General features: G+C 45.9%; 1 protein-coding gene across 1 annotated transcript in view; it reads right to left on the bottom strand.

Moving 5' to 3' along the window:
• LOC109911856 (lysyl oxidase homolog 3B-like) overlaps positions 1-12,818 on the bottom strand; it is a 30,095-nt gene extending 17,277 nt beyond the window's left edge. Inside the window, exon 1 of the mRNA XM_048600647.1 lies at positions 12,566-12,818. The gene's annotated coding sequence lies outside the window, so the exon portion shown is untranslated. The remainder of the gene's footprint in view (positions 1-12,565) is intronic.
• Between the last annotated feature and the right edge of the window lie 10,232 nt (positions 12,819-23,050).

Here is a 23,050-nt window from a genome sequence, read left to right as displayed (position 1 = left end):
TGAAGTCAGTGTGACTAAGGGGAAGAGTAGGCAGAGAGCAGATGATGAATGCAAAGGGACAGGTGGTCTGAGGTGCATTTGTTTTAATGCGAGAAGTGTAGTAGGTAAGGCAGATGAATTTAGGGCTTGGATTAGTACCTGGGAATATGATGTTATTACTATCACTGAGACTTGGTTGAGGGAAGGGCAAGATTGGCAACTAAATATCCCAGGATATAGATGCTTCAGGCAGGATAGAGAGGGAGGTAAAAGGGGTGGAGGAGTTGCATTACTGGTCAAAGAGGATATCACAGCTGTGCTGAAGGAGGGCAGTATGCAGGATTCGAGCAGTGAGGCCATATGAGGCAGAGCTCAGAAATAGGAAGGGTGCGGTAACAATGTTGGGGCTGTACTACAGGCCTCCCAACAGCGAGCATGAGATAGAGGTACAAATATGTAGACAGATTATGGAAAGATGTAGGAGCAACAGAGTGGTGGTGATGGGAGATTTTAATTTTCCCAACATTGACTGGGATTCACTTAGTGTTAGGGGTTTAGATGGAGCAGAATTTGTAAGGAGCATCCAGGAGGGTTTTCTAGAACAGTATGTAAATAGTCCAACTCAGGAAGGGGCCATACTGGACCTGGTGTTGGGGAATGAGCCCGGCCAGGCGGTTGAAGTTTCAGTAGGGGATTGCTTTGGGAATAGTGATCACAATTCCATAAGTTTTAGAATACTCATGGACAAAGACGAGAGTGGTCCGAAAGGAAGAGTGCTGAATTGGGGGAACTATAGCAAAATTCGGCAGGAGCTGGGGAATGTGAATTGGGAGCAGCTGTTTGAGGATAAATCCACATTTGATATGTGGGAGGCTTTTAAATAGAAGTTGATTAGAGTGCAGGACAGACATGTTCCTGTGAAAATGAGGGATAGAAAGGGCAAGATTAGGGAACCATGGAAGACAGATGAAATTGTGAGACTAGCAAAGAGGAAAAAGGAAGCATACATAAGGTCGAGGTGACTGAAAACAGACGAAGCTTTGGAAGAATATCGAGAAAGTAGGACCAATCTGAAACGAGGAATTAAGAGGGCTAAAAGGGTCATGAAATATCTTTAGCAAACTGGGTTAAGGAAAATTCCAAAGCCTTTTATTCGTACATAAGGAGCAAGAGGGTAACTAGAGAAAGGGTTGGCCCACTCAAGGACAAAGGAGGGAAGTTATGTGAGGAGTCAGAGAAAATGAGTGAGATTCTTAATGAATACTTTGCATCGGCATTCACCGAGGAGAGGGACATGACGGATGTTGAGGTTAGGGATAGATGTTTGATTACTCTAGGTCAAGTCAACATAAGGAGGGGGGGAAGTGTTGGATATTCTAAAAGGCATTAGGGTGGACAAGTCCCCAGGTCCGGATGGGATCTATCCCAGGTTACTGAGGGAAGCGAGAGAGGAAATAGCTGGGGCCTTAACAGATATCTTTGCAGCATCCTTGAGCACGGGTGAGGTCCCGGAGGAGTGGAGAATTGCTAATGTTGTCCCCTTGTTTAAGAAGGGTAGCAAGGATAATCCAGGTAATTATAGACCGGTGAGCCTGACGTCAGTGGTGGGGAAGCTGCTGGAGAAGATACTGAGGGATAGGACCTATTTACATTTGGAAGAAAATAGGCTTATTAGTGATAGGCAGCATGGTTTTGTGCAGGGAAGGTCATGTCTTACCAACTTGATAGAATTCTTTGAGGAAGTGACAAAGTTGATATTTGAGGGAAGACCTGTAGATGTCATATACACGGACTTCAGTAAGGCATTTGATAAGGTTCCCCATGGTAGGCTGATGGAGAAAGTGAAGTTGCATGGGGTCCAGGGTGTACTAGCTAGATGGATAGAGAACTGGCTGGGCAATAGGAGACAGAGAGTTGTAGTGGAAGGGAGTTTCTCAAAATGGAGAACTGTGACCAGTGGTGTTCCACAGGGATCCGTGTTGGGCCCACTGTTGTTTGTGATATGCATGAATGATCTGGAGGAAGGTATAGATGATCTGATTAGCAAGTTTGCAGATGACACTAAGATTGGTGGAGAATGCAGCAGAATATAGATAGATTGGAGAGTGGGCGGAGAAACGGCAGATGGAGTTCAATCCAGGCAAATGCGAGGTGATGCATTTTGGAAGATCCAATTCAAGAGCGAACTATACGGTAAATGGATAAGCCCTGGGGAAAATTGATGCACAGAGAGATCTGGGTGTTCAGGTCCATTGTACCCTGAAGGTGGCAACGCAGGTCGATAGAGTGGTCAAGAAGGCATACGGCATGATTTCATTCATCGGACGGGGTATTGAGTACAAGAGTTGGCAGGTCATGTTGCAGTTGTATAGGACTTTGGTTCGACCACATTTGGAATACTGCGTACATTTCTGGTCGCCACATTACCAAAAGGATGTGGATGTTTTGGAGAGGGTGCAGAGGAGGTTCACCAGGATGTTGCCTGGTATGGAGGATGCTAGCTATGAAGAGAGGTTGAGCAGATTAGGATTATTTACATTAGAAAGACGGAGGTTGAGGGGGGACCTGATTGAGGTCTACAAAATCATGAGAGGTATAGACAGGGTGGATAGCAAGAAGCTTTTTCCCAGAGTGGGGGACTCAATTACTAGGGGTCACGATTTCCAGGTGAGAGGGGAAAAGTTTAAGGGATATGCGTGGAAAGTTCTTTACACAGAGGGTGGTGGGTGCCTGGAACGCATTGCCAGCAGAGGTGGTAGAGGCGGGCACGATTGTGTCATTTAAGATGTATCTAGACAGATACATGAATGGGCAGGGTGCAGAGGGATACAGATCCTTGGAAAATAGGCGACAGGTTTAGATAGAGGATCTGGATCGGCACAGGCTTGGAGGGCCGAAGGGTCTGTTCCTGTGCTGTAATTTTCTTTGTTCTTTGTTCTTTGACTGGGCCTTTATCCATTGAAAGAATGAAAGGTGATCTTAATGAAACATAAAATACTGAGGGGGTTGACGGGTAGATGCTGAGAGGATGTTTCTCTTTGAAGGTGAGACTGGAATGAGAGGACACTGTTTAAAAATAGGGGAGCTCCCATTTCGGGCAGAGATAAAGAGGATTTTATTGTCCCGTTGGAGAGTCTGAATCTTTGGAACTCAGAATGGTGGAGACAGGCTCTTGACGAACAAATGGATCAAAGGTTAGTGGGGACAGGGAGAAAAGTGGAGTTCAGGCCTCAATTAGATCAGCCATGATCTTATTAAATGGCAGCACAAGCTCGGGGGTCCTGCTCCTAATTCTAAAGTTCATCTGTACATTTGTCTTGTCTGAGGCAAAGAGAGGAACGAAGAGAGATAGCGAGGGAGAGAAAGAGCCAGAGGCAAAGAGAAGAACAGGGAGACAGACAGAGTGAGAGGGGGAGCAGGGGGAGAGAGACAAATAGGAGTGATGAGACAGAGAGAGAAAGGAGAAGAGAGAGGACAGAACAGCAGCACGACAGAGAGAGAATGACACAGAGACCAAAACAAAAACTGAGAAAGGAGAGAGAGAGAGAGAGATAGATAGGGAGAAAAATAAAGTTATACAGGGACAGAGAGAAGGAGACATCAAGGAAGAGATACAGATAGAGACAGAGACCTAGGAAGAGGTAAAGAGAGGAAAAGGCTGAGAATAAACCAGTAGCTGAGAGCCACAGATTGTGATCAGGCGGCTTGCTATGAAACCTCCCAGGAGCATTGCTGTGTGTCTTATATTTACTGACCAAATTGTCCCAACATTGATGGAAGTGAGGCAGTGTTTGGGAATAAGCATTCTGGTCAGACTGTAAACAAACCGTGTGGGATCCTGGGTTCAGGCACACAGCCAGATCAGACTGCCCCTCACACTGGCCTCATGGATTTTCCCCAATGCAGCAACAGATAGTCACAACATCAAAAAAAACACCCACCACATCACCAGCACCACTCAGCATTATTTCAACAGCACAGAGAATAAAAAAGGAAGGAATTCGGATTTCTGGCCTATATTTATTGTAGTTCATTGCCTCAGAACTTCCCAAAGTGATTTACCACCAATGAACTTCTTTGTTAACTCGTAGTCAGTGTAAATATAGCGAAAAGGTTATATGGTCTCAGGCCACGAGTGCATTTAATTAAAATAAAATGTCAGCACAAAAGAGATTAGCAGATGTACTCTGGGCAGGATAAGCAATGAGATACAGGACAACGGGCCAAGACAGGGAGTGGGTATCAGAAACAAAAAGGGGCAGCCCAGACTGTACAATCAGTGAGGAATGGGAAACCTTAGACAGATAAAAATATGCCTGATATATTTACCACAACAACTAAGAAACAGATGCTAGGGTCTGGGTGGGATACTCGGAGGGTCAGTGTGGACTTGTTGGGCTGAAGGGCCTGTTTCCACACTGTAGGGATTCTATGATTCTATCTGTTTGCCATGTGGTTTTAAGTTGACAAGATTAGAGTTGAGTAAGGGTCTCACCACAACAGTAGGAGATTCAACCAACAACTTATTCTTATTGTGTTGTTGGTATCTGTTTGACCCATGTAGAAGCCAGCAACTTGTGAAAACGGTAACATTCAAGGAACAGACAGCTCCAATGGGTGCTAAATCGAATCTTGCTCGGGAGCCAAGGTGCAGCTTGTTTCAAAGTTTTCAATCAGAGGGTACAAAAGGAAGGTTCCATGGTAAGCCATTCTGATCTTCAGCTACAGAAGGTACTGATCTATACAGGTTCTGAGTGTTAAAGCTCAAGAAATCCTAAAAATATTTGGATATTTCAGTGCTGTTTATTTTAATTAATTCATTCACAGGATGTGAACATCACTGGCTAGATCAGTATTTACCAATCTCTAATTCCTCAGAGGGCAGTTGAGAGTCAACCACATTGCTATGGGGTCTAGAGTCACATGTAGGCCAGACTAGGTGAGGATGGCAGTTTCCTTCCCTAAATGACATTAGTGAACCAGATAGGTTTCCCCAAAAGTCAGGAATGATTTCAGGGTCATCATTAGACTCTTAATTTCAGGGTTTTTTTTATATATTAAATTCAAATTTCATCTGCTGTAGCAGGATTTGAACCTGGGTCCCCAGAACATTACCTGGGTCTCTGCATTAATAGATCAAGCCACCAGGCTATTGTTTTCCATTGGGACTTAGGAAGGAGCTCTGGGAACCATTTGATGCAACTGAGCAAGATTGGAGCTTGGGGAGAAGTCAAAGACAGTAATAGCTTGGTGAAGCTAGCTGTCAGTGAAAAGCTGGGCGTGTTCCTGGAAGTGCTGCAATGCAGTTTCCAAAATCCAGGTAAGGACTGTCCCAGAAAAGGACGGCAAATGGCTACAACGTGAGCAGTATTTAGGAAATCCATTACAGAGCGTTCCTGAGGGGATTTCAAGGTCAAATTGTCAAGAACGAAGAACTGTCATCACTTATGAGATTTTAATGAAATGTGATGATGAGTCATATCTCTGATGTTGTGAGGAGGGAGACTAGATTGCTGAGAAATCTGTTGGATCTCTATTTGTTCACATTTACTGTTTGATGTGCTCTGTGGGGTGTTTGAACACAGTCTGTTACCCATATCCCTCATGTTAATTATGACGGTTAGAATAGACATTTATGCATTGTAGAAATGTTCCTAACCTGTACAATGACATTTATTGTTGCTTGTTCAAAATGACAGAATCGTATGGTTTTACTTTCTTAGTGAGAACCTGGATCTCACACTTTGTTTACTTTCTGCCTGAAAGTCACTGGTCCTGAGTCAGGTCCTGACACAAACTGGATGGTCTGGTCTATGATCACAACAACAGTAAGATACTGCAAACAGCTCGAAGATAGAGAATCACAGTGCAGAAGGAAGTTATTCAGCTCCCCTCCTGGCACTAGCTCGTTGCAAGAAGGCACAATCTACACAGACATGTCTGGAATCAGACTCCTGCTTTTTTCTTCAAACACATGGAAATATCAGGAACAAAAACAGAAGTTGCTGGAAAAGCTCAGCAGGTCTGGCAGCGTCTGTGAAGGACAAAACAGAGTTAACGTTCCAGGTCCGGTGACCCTTCCTCAGAACAGTTATCAGGAGTTCTGACGGAGGGTCACCGGACCAAAAACGTTAACTCTGTTTTCTCCTTCACAGGTACAGCCAGACCTGCTGAGCTTTTCCAGCAACTTCTGTTTTTGTTCCTGACTTACAACATCCGCAGTTCTTTTGGTTTTTATTTACAGGGAAATATCACCCATTCTCCTCCAAGTGTTACTGTTTAAGACGATGGTTATGTCCCATTCTGTTAATAAATAGAATCCCCTATCATCCGTGATGGTTGCAGATATCCTGACACACTTGGAAGTTGGAGTGAGTCAGCATGGTTTGATGAATACTCTGCCCTGTCCAACTCTGGATGTAATGTACGTGGTTAATAAAAACAATCCCGTTCACTGGTATGACAGTGAACGTACTGTACACACCCTCAATATCATCCTCACAAAGGAATCTGTATTTACCACCTTATCAGATGGTGCATTTCCAATCACAACCTGCAGCATAACACAGTATTTATTTATTCATCTCTAATCTCATCGAAAATCTGTGTCCTGTTTACCACACCTCCAATCTGTGGTAGTTGCTACCTCTCCACTCTATCAAAGTCCCAAATCATTTTGAACTATTCTATTAAATCTCCTCTTAACCAACTTGGCCTCAGTTTCTCCAGACCCCTGTCCCATGAAATCTCATCCAGACCCTCTCTAAGGCTTGGACAGCCTTCCTGACGTGAGATGGCTGAGGTTACCATAAAGGACTCTCCTTCTCAACCTCTCCCCTTGCCTGAGGCGTGATGACCCTCCACCAGTCATCTCTCTCTCTCTCAAAGAGAACAGCCTTATGGTCTGGTAAGACAAGGGTGACATAACCTTTTACTTTAGCAATAGAGGTACAAATGTCAGTCAGGACACCTGACACTCAGGCTTTGTAGAAGGCCTTTGAGAGGGCAGTGAACACCTTGGCTTGATAAAAAAGGGAGACAGAATGAGTGCCAACCTGAACTATCAGCCCAAATCTTAAATCTGGAGCAGATAACCATCTGAGCTTAAGGTGAGAATATGATCACAGCTGACACAGCACAGCAGCACTGATGGATAATGGCATGTTGTAAAGTTTGGGACAGAGGGATAAAACAGATGGAAGTTTGTAGCAGAAAGTAACAATTTTTAACATTATTTTATTTTACATCTTCGGCTTCCAAACTTTCTGATTCTAAGTAGCCACACTTCCCAGTGAGGCCTACACCTTGGAAGAGGTGTCTACGAAGGTCAGTTTCTGACAGCCCTGGTTGTGAAAGGATACCGAGTGAGGAGAGACCAGCTTCTTCCCTGACATCCCATCAACAAGCTTCCTTCTGTTGACAAATCAGCTTTGCCACCAGAAGCTGGTTAGTCCTCCTGTTGAGGGAATAACCTGCATATGTGCTAATGTCAACACAGCCACTGAAACAAGGAGATGTCTGTGTTTCACTGCCCGCTAACTAATGGAACATTCCATCGCCTCTTCAGCCTCTCACTCATTTACACAGTCCTTTCTGAGAATCTTGTCAATCCTCAACCTAATTCCGCACTCGGGTGGAAACATTTCCCTGCCTACAAGCTGCTCCTTGCATGCTCATGATTAACCTTTCCTACAGCACGGACATAGGTCATTCGGCCCAACTGGCCTGTCCCAGTATTCACACCGCACACTGTCCTTTTCCTGCCCTACCCCAGATTTATTTGTTCCCTTTCCCTCCTGTTGAATACACCATTGAGAAAAGGATTGACAAAGCACAGCAGGAGGCCACTCAGCCCACTCTGACTGCTGGCTCTTTCACGGTGTCGGTTGAGGGAGAAACGTTGGGAAGGACACACAGAAACTTCCTCTTCTGCCTTCACTGCTGCTATCTTTTTCTACTGTCCAACAGAGCAGATGTCGCCTCAGAAACAATTACAGAAGTTGCTGCAAAAGCTCAGCAGGTCTGGCAGCATCTGTGAAGTGATATCAGAGTTAACATTTCGGGTCCGGTGATCCTTCCTTGCCTGTGCTAGCTCCTTACACAATCCTCTTTTGAAAGTCAGTATTAAATCTGCTTGCAACACTGTTTGAAGAAGCATATTCGAGACAACTCATTGCTTTAAAAGACTCTCACCCACCATCTTTGTTTAATTCTTCTGCAGCTTGTGGGTATTTAGTTGTCCATTCCTAATTGCCCCTTGAATGGGGTCAATTTGTTTGGGTTTCAGAGGCCATTCCAGAGTGAACCACATCGCTGTGGGTCTGGAGTCGTATGTAGGCCAGGCAGGGTAAGGGTGGCAGATTCCCTTCCTGAAAGGATGTTAATGAACCAGGTGAGTTTTTAAAGACAATTGATGACAGCTTCATGGTGTTGATTTCTGAGATAAACATTCAATTCCAGAATTATTCTGGGGTAGCACGGTGGCTCACTGGTTAGCACTGCTGCCTCACATCGCCAGGGACCTGGGTCCGAGTCCACCCTCGGGTGACTGTCTGTGTGGAATTTGCACGTTCTCCCTGTGTCTGTGTGCGTTTCCTCCGGGTGCTCCGGTTTCCTCCCACAGTCCAAAGATGTGCAGGTTAGGTGGATTGGCCATGCTAAATTACCCGTAGTGTTCAGGGATGTGTAGATTAGGGGGATGGGTCTGGGTGGGATGCTCTGAGGGTCAGTGTGGACTGATTGGGCTGAAGGGCCTGTTTCCACACTGTAGGGATTCTATGATTATTAATTGAATCTGAGTTCCACCAGCTGTTGTGGTGCAACGTGAACCCGGGGAAGGGAAAATAGTGAGCTGCCATTATTTTAAATTTGCTCTGGTTACAGCTGCCCTTCAATTACACCATTTGGCTGCTCACCCCTTCGTCTTCTAGCAGCACAGGAGCAGGAGTAGGCCATTCAGCCCCTTGAGCCTGCTCCACATTCAAATGAGATATTTGGTTAACATGTGTCCTAACTCTATCTACCTGCCTTGGGCCCATAACCCTTAATATCCTTGCTTAATAAAAACCTGTCTATCTCAGATTTAAATTTAACAACTGAATTAACATTGACTGTCATCTGAGGAAGAGAGTTCCAAACATCCACTACTCTGTGTGTAGAAGTGCTTCCTAATATCTCTCCTGAGTGGTCTGGCCCTAACTCTTAGACTATAGTGTCTGGTTCTAGAATCCTCAACGAGTGGAAATAGTTTTTCTTTAACTACCCTGTTAATATCCTGAAAACCTCGATTAGATCTTCCCTTAATAGTCTAAATTCTAGAGCATAAAGGGTAATTTGTCTGATCTCTCCTCATACCTTAACCCCTGAAGCCCAGGTATCTTTCTTGTAAACCCATGCTGTACTCCTTCCAAAGCCAATTATTCTTCCGCAGGTGTGGTGCCCAGATCTGCTCTGAGTAAATTAAGTGGGATCTGACCAGGGTTTTGTTTAACTGCGGCACTTTCACAACGATGCAAAAATTGTATTTATATAGGACCCTTAACATAAAATGCCTGAAGAGCTTTCACAAGAGGATTTAAAATCAAAATCTAACACTGAGCCAGCCCCGAGAATTTGTGGTCAGATGTCTTAAACGAAGCAAGACAGGTGGAGAGAGACAAAGGGAGGGAATTGCAGAGCTTAGGGTTTGACTGCAGAAGGCAGGGTCATCAATGGTGAAGCGATTAAAATCAGTTATGTCCAAGAGGGCAGGTTAAGACCAACACAGTATCTGGAGGGCTGTGGGGCTGACAGAGGTGGGGAGCAATAAGGCTAGGGTATTTGAACACAAGGATGAGGATTTTAAAATCGAGGCATTAGGTACAATTGTACAGGGCCTTGGTGAAACCACGTGAGAGTACAGTGTATAGTTTCAGTTTCCTTATCTAAGGAAGGATGTTCTGGCTACAGAGGGAGAGCAACAAAGGTTTGGAAGACTATATTCACTGGAGTTTAGAAGATCGAGTTGGGGTGGAATCTCATAGAAACCTATAAACGTCTGACAGGGTGACACAGGAAGGATGTTCCCAATGACAGAACCAGGGGTCACAGTCTAAGGATACAGGGTAGGCCACTTAGGACTGAAATGAGGAGAAATGTTTTCACCCGGAGAGTGGGGAACCTGTGGAGTTCACTTCCACAGAAAGCAGCTGAGGTCAAAACATTGAATATTTTTTTCCAGAAGGAATTAGACATAATTCTTAGGGCTAAAGGGATCAAAGGGTATGGGAGGAGAAAGCAGGAACAGGGGACCGAGTTGAATGATCAGCCATGATTGTATTGAATGGTGGAACAGGCTCGAAGGGCCGAATGGCCTACAGCTGCTCCTTTCTTCTGTGTTTTAAAATGACTTCCAATCAGGAGTCAACGTAGTCAGCAATAATGGGTGATGGGGAAACGGGACTTCATTTGAGTAAGGACCTGGACAACAGAGTGGCAGAGGTTACAGAGGGCAGAAAACGGGAGAGCAGCCTGGAGTGAGTTGGAATAGTTCAGTTGAGAGTTAACAAAATCACGAATGAAGGTTTCAGCAGCTGAGTTTGAGGAGAGGGTGGGGAGTCAGGCAACATATAGGAGTACAGTCACAGTCAATGCAACCTTCCCTGATGATTTAATCTTTTTAGCCTTGGGGTCATTCTGATAAATGTGACTGGACGCACTCTCCAGTATTCTCCCTGACGTGTGATGCCCAGAACTGAATGGAATTCTTCAGACGGAGTTTAATCAACAGTGGGTACAGTTTTCTATAAACCACAGCACTCAGATACTCTGCCTCTCTGTGGCCCCCTAATGCACAATCCTGCTTTTTAAACGCCACTGCGGTTTGAGAGAAGCTCAGGTCTGTTTCTTGGCGTGACCACTTACCTCCTGTTTTCACAGAATTCTCCTCACACTTCTATTAAGGCAGCTTGTGTTGAAAGTGCTTACTCTCACTGAGATTGCTGACCTGTGTCTGTGCCTCACTACACGTTTCATGCAGACCTGACTGTATCCAGCAGTTCAGAGGCAGAGTGTTCAAATCCCACCATCACAAACTGCAAACTCAGGCATTTGGACATTACGCCACGGAAGGACTGAATGGCCTACTCCTGTTCCTATGATTGTGCAAGATGCACTGCAGAAATTCACCAAGGCTCCTCTTACAGCACTTTACAAACCCATGAACCACTTCCATGTGGAATGACAATGGAAGCAGATACATGGGAGACACCACCTGCTGTATGTTCCCCTCCAAGCCACTCACATCACAATGTGAGTTTTGTGTGTATGTATTATCTCCACTAACCTCAAATAATATCTGGAAAAACAGGCAGAGACGGTAATGCTCACATTGCTGTTTGTGGGAGCTTGTTTCTTTTTAATTCATTCTTGAGATGAGGGCGTCAGAGGGCAGTTCAGAGTCAACCACATTGCTGTGGGTCTGGAGTCACATGTAGGCCAGACCAGATAAGGGTGGCAGTTCCCTTCCCTAAAGAGCATTAGGGTTTCATCCAACAATCAGCCATAGTATCATGGTCAACATTGAACTCTTACTTCCAGATTTTTTTTGGATTCGAATTCCACCATCTGCAGTGGCAGGATTCGAACCCAGGTCTTCAGAACTTTAGCAGAGTTTTTGGATTAATAGGTCCAGTGATAATACCACAAGGCCATCACCTCCCTAGCTGCATCCAGCTAGATACACTGCTTCATTTCCTATCACAGGGACTGCAGTTCAAAAGTGTTGGCTGTAATCCCTGAGGGAGTGAAGGCGCTATGGAAATGAAGAGTTATTTCCTCCCTGAGTCTCCAAGCCTTGGGCTTGTTTTCTCTGTCTGTCTCTGAGTGTACCATTCACTCACCAATGCTGCCACTCTTTCTCTGTCTCTCACCCTCTCTCTATCTGCAACTATCTCCAGCAACCCACTCCCCGCCCCTCCCTGGATCCCCCTCTCTCTGTATCTGGGTTCTCCATCTCCCTCCTGTTTTTACCGTGACCCTGCCACACCACATCACATGGAACCCTCTCTCCACCTCTGGGTCTCTGGTTTCTTTCTTTTTTCTTCTGTCTCCCCCCCCTCCCCCCCCTCCTGTTTCCCTCTCTCCCCCCCATCCCCGTGTCTGTCTCTCTTCTCTCTCTGTCCGTCTTCCCCCAACCACAGTGTCTCGTCTCCCTCTTTCTCTCTGCCTTGTTCCCCCTCCCTCTGTTTCTGTCTCCCTTTCTCTTACTCTCTGTGTCTGTCTCTCCAGAAGATCAGACTTTGTTTGAAGCAGACATTGATGGGATCTCTCGCTGCTCTTTAGTTGAACAGTGTCTCAATCTGAGTTTGATTCTACTTCACCAATCTCTCAAGTAAAGCACCGTTCGTTGCCCTAATGTTTGGAAATACTGACAATGCTATGTCTTGTGGAGAGGCATGGATTAAAATCCACTGCAATTTAAACTTCACTGGCATTCCAGCCTGAGAACAGGAAAACACTCCTTAAAAGGGAAAACGATTAAATCACTTTTTACCCCTGACATGCTGAAGTTTTCGAAGTGGAGTAAATACTTGTGTTAATATCTTACCTGATTCGAGGAACTTTTCCAAACTTTCTTCTCGAGCCCCAGCCTGCTCGGTCTCTCTCTCTCTCTCTGTCTCTGTCAGGATTTGCACATTTTTCCCTCAGTTCAGTTTGATTGATGACAGAACTCAGGGCAGAGCAAGCACAAGTGGGCGGCTCAGAGCCTGAGGGGGAAGAGAAGGGAACAATTCAAAATCCGGCAGCGTTTGGGTTTTTCTTGATTCTACGTCGCTGGTGCTGCAGGTTTAGAATAAAGCTAAAGCTACACCCCCACCTCAAAAAACTCCCCCACAGCCCACAGTCAGGGGCAGAACAGATGGAGGAGGGCTCATCTGGGACAGCATGGTGTGATTTAAGGAGTACAGGACTGGTAAGGTAGGTGGGGAAAGTGTTTCTATTCTCAGCAGAGTCAGTAACAAGAGGACACAGATTTAAAATCACAGAGGAGAAATGTTTTTAAACAAAGCTGTAATGTATAACACGCTGTCCGATGGGTGGGACCCTTCCAACTGATTAAAAAGCAGGGATGAGGAACCTCACTGATGAGGACAGATTGAAGAATTTAGGTCTGTTTTTCTTGGTCAGGAGAACATCGAGCGGAGATCTAATTGAGATTTTCAGGATCATGAGTGAGCTGGATACTGTAGACAGGGAGAAGCTGTTCCTGCTCGTAAAATTAACAAAAAAACAAGGTGACATAGATTTAAGATGCAAATGTGATGGGAGAGAAACATATTTTCACACAGGAAGCTGTAAAGTCTGTGGGATACAGTTAGCTCAGCCCACTGGATGGCTGGTTTGTCACGCACTGATACCAACAGCGTGCCTTCCATTGCTGCATTTGCCAAGCACCCACCTTCTCAGCCTTGCCTTCACCTGAAACCAGGGGGCCCTTAGATGAAAGTCACCATCAGTCATCTCTCCAAGTGAGGGGGGTGGTTTCTTTATATTCATTCATGGGATGAGGGCCTCACTGGCCAGGCAGCATTTATTGCCCATCCTTAATTGCCCAGAGGGCAGTTCAAAGTCCACCACATTGCTGTGGGTCTGGAGTCACATGTAGGCCAGACCAGGTAAGGATGGCAGTTTCCTTCCCTAAAGGGCATTAGGGAACCAGATGGGTTTTTCCTGACAATTGAGAGGAGTTACAGGGAGGTAGTCACACCTCAGGTACAGGAAAAAGGTAGATAGGTTACAGTCAGGGGACGGAAAGGGAACAGGCAGACAGTGCAGGGATCCCCTGTGGCCGTTCCCCTCAATAACAAGTATACCGTTTTGGATACTGTTGGGGGGGGGGGACTTACCAGGGGTAAGCCATGGGGTACAGGTCTCTGGCATGGAGTCTGTCCCTGTTGCTCAGAAGGGAAGGGGGGAGAGGAGGAAAGCATTAGTCATTGGGGACTCCATAGTTAGGGGGACAGATAGGAGATTCTGTGGGAACGAGAGACTTGCGGTTTGTGTGTTGCCTCCCAGGTGCCAGGGTCCTTGATGTCTCGGATCGTGTTTTCGGGATCCTTAAGGGAGAGGGGGAGCAGCCCCAAGTCGTGGTCCACATAGGCACCAACGACATAGGTAGGAAAAGGGATGGGGATGTAAGGCAGAAATTCAAGGAGCTAGGGTGGAAGCTTAGAGCTAGAACAAACAGAGTTGTTATCTCTGGTTTGTTACCCGTGCCACGTGCTAGCGAGGCGAGGAATAGGGAGAGAGAGCAGTTGAACACGTGGTTACAGGGATGGTGCAGGAGGGAGGGATTCAGATACCTGGATAATTGGGGCTCATTCTGGGGGAGGTGGGACCTCTACAAAGGGGATGGTCTACACCTGAACCAGAGAGGTACCAATATCCTGGGGGGGAAATTTGCTAATGCTCTTCGGGAGGGTTTAAACTAATTCAGCAGGGGGATGGGAACCTGAATTGCAGCTCCAGTGTACAGGAGGTTGAGAGTACTGAGGTCATGAATAAGGTTTCAAGGTCGCAGGAGTGTACCGGCAGGCAGGAAGGTGGTTTGAAGTGTGTCTACTTCAATGCCAGGAGCATCCGGAATAAGGTGGGTGAACTTGCAGCATGGGTTGGTACCAGGGACTTTGATGTTGTGGCCGTTTTGGAGACATGGAAAGAGCAGGGACAGGAATGGTTGTTGCAGGTTCCGGGGTTTAGATGTTTCAGTAAGATCAGGGAAGGTGGTAAAAGAGGGGGAGGTGTGGCATTGTTAGTCAAGGACAGTATTACAGTGGCAGAAAGGACGTTTAATGATGACTCGTCTACTGAGGTAGTATGGGCTGAGGTTAGAACCAGGAAAGGAGAGGTCACCCTGTTGGGAGTTTTCTATAGGCCTCCGAAAAGTTCCAGAGATGTAGAGGAAAGGATTGCAAAGATGATTCTGGATAGGAGCGAAAGTAACAGCGTAGTTGTTATGGGGGACTTTAACTTTCCAAATATTGACTGGAAACGCTATAGTTCGAGTACTTCAGATGGGTCAGTTTTTGTCCAATGTGTGTCAGGAAACCCTCCTGCACAGTATGTAGATAGGCCAACAAGAGGTGAGGCCACTTTGGATTTGGTACTGGGTAATGAACCAGGCCAGGTGTTAGATTTGGAGGTAGGTGAGCACTTTGGTGATAGTGACCACAATTCGGTTACGTTGCGATGGAAAGGGATCGGTATATACCGCAGGGCAAGAGTTATAGCTGGGGGAAAGGCAATTATGAGGCAAGATTTAGGATGCATAGGATGGAGAAGGAAACTGCAGGGGCTGGGCACAATTGAAATGTGGAGCTTGTTCAAGGAACAGCTACTGCGTGTCCTTGAGAAGTATGTACCTGTCAGGCAGGGAGGAAGTGGTCGAGCGAGGGAACCGTGGCTTACTAAAGAAGTTGAATCTCTTGTCAAGAGGAAGAAGGAGGCTTATGTAAAGATGAGGCGTGAAGGCTCAGTGAGGGCGCTTGAGAGTTACAAGTTAGCCAGGAAGGACCTAAAGAGAGAGCTAAGAAGAGCCAGGAGGGGACATGAGAAGTCTTTAGCAGGTAGGATCAAGGAAAACCCTAAAGCTTTCTATAGGTATGTCAGGAATAAAAGAATGACTAGAGTAAGATTGGGGCCGGTCAAGGACAGTAGTGGGAATTTGTGCGTGGAGTCCGAAGAGATAGGAGAGGTGCTAAATGAATATTTTTCGTCAGTATTCACACAGGAAAAAGACAATGTAGTCGAGGAGAATACTGAGATACAGTCTATTAGACTAGACGGGATTGAGGTTCATAAGGAGGAGGTGTTAGCAATTCTGGAAGGTGTGAAAATAGATAAGTCCCCTGGGCCGGATGGGATTTATCCTAGGATTCTCTGGGAAGCTAGAGAGGAGATTGCAGAGCCTTTGGCTTTGATCTTTATGTCGTCATTGTCTTCAGGAATAGTGCCAGAAGACTGGAGACTAGCAAATGTTGTCCCCTTGTTCAAGAAGGGGAGTAGAGACAACCCTGGTAATTATAGACCAGTGAGCCTTACTTCGGTTGTGGGTAAAGTGTTGGAAAGGATTATAAGAGATAGGATTTATAATCATCTGGAAAGGAATAATTTGATGAGGGATAGTCAACACGGTTTTGTGAAGGGTAGGTCGTGCCTCACAAACCTTATTGAGTTCTTTGAGAAGGTGACCAAACAGGTGGATGAGGGTAAAGCGGTTGATGTGGTGTATATGGATTTCAGTAAAGCGTTTGATAAGGTTCCCCATGGTAGGCTATTGCAGAAAATACGGAGGCATGGGATTGAGGGTGATTTAGCGGTTTGGATCAGAAATTGGCTAGCTGGAAGAAGACAGAGGGTGGTGGTTGATGGGAAATGTTCATCCTGGAGTTCAGTTACTAGTGGTGTACCTCAAGGATCTGTTTTGGGGCCACTGCTGTTTGTCATTTTTATAAATGACCTGGATGAGGGCGTAGAAGGATGGGTTAGTAAATTTGCAGATGACACTAAAGTCGGTGGAGTTGTGGATAGTGTGGAAGGATGTTGCAGGTTACAGAGGGACATAGATAAGCTGCAGAGCTGGGCTGAGAGGTGGCAAATGGAGTTTAATGCGAAAAAGTGTGAGGTGATTCACTGTGGAAGGAGTAACAGGAATACAGAGTACTGGGCTAATGGTAAGATTTTTGGTAGCGTGGATGAGCAGAGAGATCTCGGTGTCCATGTACATCGATCCCTGAAAGTTGCCACCCAGGTTGATAGGGTTGTTAAGAAGGCGTACAGTATGTTAGGTTTTATTGGTAGAGGGATTGAGTTTTGGAGGCATGAGGTCATGTTGCAGCTGTACAAAACCCTGGTGCGGCCGCACTTGGAGTATTGCGTACAGTTCTGGTTGCCGCATTATAGGAAGGATGTGGAAGCATTGGAAAGGATGCAGAGGAGATTTACCAGGATGTTGCCTGGTATGGAGGGAAGGTCTTATGAGGAAAGGCTGAGGGACTTGAGGCTGTTTTCTTTAGAGAGAAGAAGGTTAAGAGGTGACTTAATAGAGACATACAAGATGATCAGGTAGGGTGGGCAGCGAGAGCCTTTTTCCTTGGATGGTGATGGCTAGCACGAGGGGACATAGCTTTAAATTGAGGGGTGATAGATATAGGACAGATGTCAGAGGTAGGTTCTTTACTCAGAGAGTAGTAAGGGCGTGGAATGCCCTGCCTGCAAAAATAGTAGACTCGCCAACTTTAAGGGCATTTAAATGGTCATTGGATCAACATATGGATGATAATGGCTTCAGATTGGTTTCACAGGTCGGCGCAACATCGAGGGCCGAAGGGCCTGTACTGTTTAATGTTCTATGTTCTATAATTAACAATGGATTCACAGTCACCCTTAGACGCTTAATTCCAGATATTTACTGAATTTGAATTCCACCATCTGTCGTGGTGGGATTTGAACTCTAGTCCCCAGAGCATTACCTGGGTCTCTGGATTAATAGTCCAGCGATAATACCACTAGGCCATCGCCTCCCCTGAAGACCCTAGCTAAAGTTAAGTGATGCCCTGGATCCCTCTGGGCCTATGGTGATTATCACTGTTAAGGTCAGAAATGCACTTCCTGGTAAATGTGGTGGAGGCTACTTCAATTGATGCATTGGATGATAATTTAAATCAAAACGATGTGCAGGATTACATTAAAAAAATAGGAGATTGGCCCTGAACCAAAATACACAGTGACAGTACAGAGACAGTGGGCTGAATGGCCTACTTCTGCATAGTAACAATTCCGTAAACACATTGAAAGGATGGTGGGGAAGGATCACAGGAGCAGGACTCTGAAAGAGCTGGGACAGGTATGATGGATTGAGTGGCCTTCCTTTGGACTAAGGCATTATCAAGTGGATGTGAAACGTGCCGTGGCTACTAGTAGCAGCAGCACAGGGAATTTGTTCCTTTTTTTTCTGAACTAATTCATAGAATGGAGGTGTCGCTGCCTGGGCCCAGCATTTCTTGTCCATCCCTAGTTGCGCTTGAGAAGGTGGGGGTGAACTGCCTTCTTGAACCACGGCAGTCCACCTGCTGTGGGTTGGGAGGGAATTCCAGGATTTTGACCCAGCAACAGCGAAGGACAGCGATATATTTCCAAGTCAGGATAGTGAGTGGAACGTTCAGAGGGTGGTGCTGACGGGACATTCCTACTCTTCTGCTTCATGTGAAGCACTCAGGGACAGCCAGAGGATGGGAAATGGCCTAGTATAGGGCCAGCTGTAAAACAACACCTTTATGAGTCAACAAGGTGCAGAGCTGGATGAAGACAGCAGGCCAAGCAGCATCATAGGAGCAGAAAGGGGCTCCTATGATGCTGCTTGGCCTGCTGTGTTCATCCAGCTCTGCTCATCCAGCTCTGCACCTTGTTATCTCGGATTCTCCAGCATCTGCAGTTCCTACTATCTCTGATTCACCTTTATGAGTCAGCACCATTGGAAAAGCAAGTGCATTGTGGGATACATAGTCCCAGTCCCCAATGACCAACATCACCACGCATGCCCTCGTTAAAACATGCTCTCAATACCGAAGCTGTGCTTGCTGTGCAGAGTGTGTGTGAGGTTCATACGCAGCATCTCACTACTAATTATTAGATCCAAGGTTCCCCGGGGACAGCCATGTGGGCAGTGATGGGAGGGGAATGGGATGGTGGGTGGTGATGGTGCTGGTGAAGAAGGACACCACAAACGGTGACCACAGCATCGTCGCCCTGGAGCCATCTCTACTCTCATCCAGGCTGGCTACAACAAATCAACACCACCACAGCATTCATTCACACACAGCCCAACAGAACGCTGTCCAAACCAGTTCACGGGGCAGGTAAGGATTAGTCCCAGCGTTGATAAGGGATATGCAGAAGCTCAGCAGATTTCCTTCCCTGAAAGGATATGAGTGAATGTGATAGAGATAGTAGGAACTGCAGATGCTAGAGAATCTGAGATAACAAGGTGTAGAGCTGGATGAACACAGCAGGCCAAGCAGCATCAGAGGAGCAGGAAAGCTGACATTTCAGGTCTGGACCCTTCTTCAGAGTGAATGTGATGACAAGCAATGATTGTTTCCTAGCACTATCCCAACATTAGCTTTCAATTCCCAAGTTATGAGTTGGATTGAAATTCTATCAGCTGCTATGATGGGATCCAATTCCATGCCCCAGGACATTAGATGAACTTCCTAAGATATAGGAGTAGATTAGGCCACTCATTCACCATGGCTGGTATGTTTCTCAACCCCATTTCCTGGCCTTTCCCCACAAACTTTGAACCTCTAAGCAAGGAACTGTCTCTCTCTGTCTGTCATAAAGACACTCAATGACTCTGCCTCCACAGCCCTCTACGGCAATGTGTTCCACACATTCCCCACCCTCTGGCCGAAGAAATTCCTCCTCATCTCAGTTCTAAAGGGTCATCCCTTCACTCTGAGGCTGTATACTCAGGTCCTAGTCCCTCCTTCTAGCAGAAACATCTTCTCCACATCTACTCTATCCAGAGTTCTCACTTTTCTCTAAGTTTCAGTCCTAACCCCCCCCCCCCCCTGGCCGTTCCTTCCAAACTCCAAGTACAGACCCAGAGTCCTCAACCACTTCTCATATGACAAGCCCTTCATCACCAGGGTCATTCTTGTAAACCTCGTCTGGGCCCCCTCCAATGCCAGAACATCCTTCCTTAGATACAGGGACCAAAATTGCTCACAATATTCCAAATGTGGTCTGACCAGAGCCTTATACTGCCTCAGCAGTACATCTCCGCTCGCCCATTCTAGCCCTCTTGAAATGAATGCTAACATTGCATTTCCCTTCCTAAGTGCCAACTGAACCCATGTGTTAACCTCAAAGGAATCCTGAAGTAGGATTCCCAAGTCCCTCTGTGCTTCAGATTTCTGAAGCCTTTCCCCATTTAGAAAATATTCTACACCTCAAATAAAAGCAAATAATAGAATAGTGGAGGCCTGAAGTGAAAACAGAACTCAGCAGGACTAGCAACAACTATGGAGAGAGAAACAGAGTTAGTGTTGACTCTTGTGTGACTCTTCTTCAGAGGAAACTTACCTTAAACTTGCAGGGTTAACTCCATTTCTCTCCACATTATCACTACATCACTGTCTCCGGGCAATTAGGGATGGGCAATAAATGCTGCCTGGCCAGTGACATCTTCATCCCTGTAATGAATAAACACTGTCTTTCCCAGGGAATAAAACCTGTTCCAAGTTCCCTGCAGGCCACATAGTTCTAACATGGAACACATATCACTATTCCTTGATTGTTGCAGAGTTCAAACTTTTGGAATGCCCCATCAAACAGAATTGTTGGACATCAAGATGTATTTATACTTTAATATAGAAGTTTTGATGCTTCATTGCATGGAAGGGATATAACTGTTCTCTTGTCATGTGCTTGCAGAGTGCAAAAGCTACAATTACCTTAATGATACACTCACGAGGAGTTGTGCTCACATCAGTTATCATTTGCACTGACTGTCATCATTGCAATTTCAGAGCCTACTTCAATAATTGCTCGGTTGTACCAAATCTAAACATTGCTAAAAGGAGACAAAAAGTTGAAGCTTTTCATCCTGCTCTCATCAGAACTAGGACACAAGAAACAGACTTCAACAAAACAATACCATCTTACACAGCTTAGAACAGGGGCTGATTGAATGGGCCATTGTTGACATGGAGATGCAGCAAGGGACTTGGGTGTCCTTGTCGATAAGTTGCTAACCGCTAACCTACAGGTACAGCAAGCTGTTAGAAACACTATTGGTCTTTATCACAAGTGGATGTGAGCACACAAGGAGTGAAGTCCTCTTTCAATTGTACAGCAGCTTAGTCAGCATCTGGAGCACTGTGTGCAGTTTTGGTCTCCTTATCTCAGGAAAGATATTATTCCCACTGGAAGAGTGCAACAAAGGTTCACCAGACTGTTCCTGGGATGGCAGGACTGTCCGAGGAAGAAAGATTGGAGAAACTGGGTCTGTGTTCTGTGGAGTTTTGAAGAGTTTTGAGAGGCAATCTCATTGAAACTTACTTAGATGCAGACAGACATGGGGGAGGAGATGGCCTAGCGGTATTATGGCTGGACTGTTAATCCAGAGACCCAGATAACATTCTGGGGACCCAGGTTTGAATCCCACCACAGCAGATGGTGGAATTTGAATTCAATAAAATATCTGATGACCATGAACCCATTCTCAGAAATACCCATCTGGTTCACTAATATCCTTCAGGGAAGGAAACTGCCATCCTTACCTGGTCTGGCCTACATGTGACTCCAGGCCCAGAGCAATGTGGTTGACTATCAACTGCCCTCTGGGCAATTAGGGATGGGTAATAAATGCTGCCCTAGCCAGTGATGCCCTCATCCTGTGAATGAATAAAGGAAGGTAGATTCAATCAAGACAATTCCCCTGGTTGGGGAATCAAGAACCAGGGTCTACTATTTGAAAATAAGGGAGATTCCACTGAGGCTGGAGAAGAAAATTTCTTTTAGTTAGAAGGTTGTGAACCTTTGGAATTCTCTACCATAGAAAGTTGCACAGGGTCAGTCTTTGAGTATGTTTCAGGTAGAGATTGATAGATTGCTGATTACCACTGGTGTACCAGGTTACGGGTATGAGATTGATAGAAGGTACTGACGTGTTCAGAGAAAGAAAGAACTGCAGATGTTGGAATCCATGGTAGACAAACAGGAGGCTGGAAGAACACAGCAAGCCAGGCAGTGGAGGAAAGGAACAGTCAATGTTTTGGGTATTACCGTTCTTCAGGACTGGATGTGGGGGTAGGGGGGAGCTGCAGATAAAATAAAGAGGGTGGGGAAGGGGTGGCAGTGGAGACAAACAGGAGGGTGGAAGAACACAATAAGCCAGGCAGCATCTGGAGGAAGGTGTTCTATGAGCCGTGATTGTACCTGCCCTGCCATTCGATACAATGGGCTGAATAGATTTCTCCTGCTCCTATGTTCATAACAGTTAACTATAAATCTTAATTCTCAGACCAGCAGGTTGTTTTTGATTGGCAGGACCTGTTTTATCCACTTATGGAACATAGGTGTCACTGCCTGGGCCAGCATTTATTGCCCACCACTAGTTACCCTCAAGAAGGTGGTGGTGAGCTTCTTAAACTTCTGCAGTCCACATGCTGTAGGCAGATTCACAATGCCATGAGGGAGGGAATTGCTTTTAGAACAGGTGAGTGACTTGGAGGGGAACTTGCAGGGGATGGTGTTCCCATGTATCTGCTGCTCATCCTTCTAGATGGAAGTGGTCGTGGGTTTGAAAGGTGCTGTCTAAGGATTTTTTGGTACATTTCTGTAGCGCATCTTGTAAATAGTACACACTGCTGCTACTGAGTGTCATTGGTGGAGGGAGCGGATGGGGTGCTAACTAAGCAGACTGCTTTGTCCTGGATGGTATCAAGCTTCTTGAGTGTTGTTGGGGCTGCACTCATCCAGGCAAGTGGGGAGTATTCCATCACACTCCTGACTTGTGCCTTGTAGATGGTGGACAGGCTTCGGTGATTTACTCACTGCAGTATTCCTAACCTCTGACCTACTCTTATGGTCACTATGTTTATGTGGCGAATCCAGTTGAGTTTCTAGTCAGAATCATAGAAACCCTACAGTATGGAAGTCGGCCATTTGGCCCATCAAGTCCACACCAACCCTTTGAAGAGTATCCCACCCACCCCCTACCCTATCCCTGCATTTCCCATGACCAGTCTACTGTGAACATAGAACATAGAACATAGAAGCGCAGTACAGGCCCTTCGGCCCTTGATGTTGCGCCGACCTGTGAAACCAATCTGAAGCCCATCTAACCTAAACTATTCCATTATCATCCATATGTTTATCCAATGACCATTTAAATGCCCTTAAAGTGGGCGAGTCTACTATTTTTGCAGGCAGGGCATTCCACGCCCTTACTACTCTCTTGAGTAAAGAACCTACCTCTGACATCTGTCCTATATCTATCACCCCTCAATTTAAAGCTATGTCCCCT

Source organism: Rhincodon typus, chromosome 1 (assembly GCF_021869965.1).
Source record: "Rhincodon typus isolate 14 chromosome 1, sRhiTyp1.1, whole genome shotgun sequence".
Taxonomy (NCBI): Eukaryota; Metazoa; Chordata; class Chondrichthyes; order Orectolobiformes; family Rhincodontidae; genus Rhincodon; species Rhincodon typus.
Note: the sequence above shows the minus strand (reverse complement) of the source record. Positions and strands in the feature narration are given on the sequence as shown.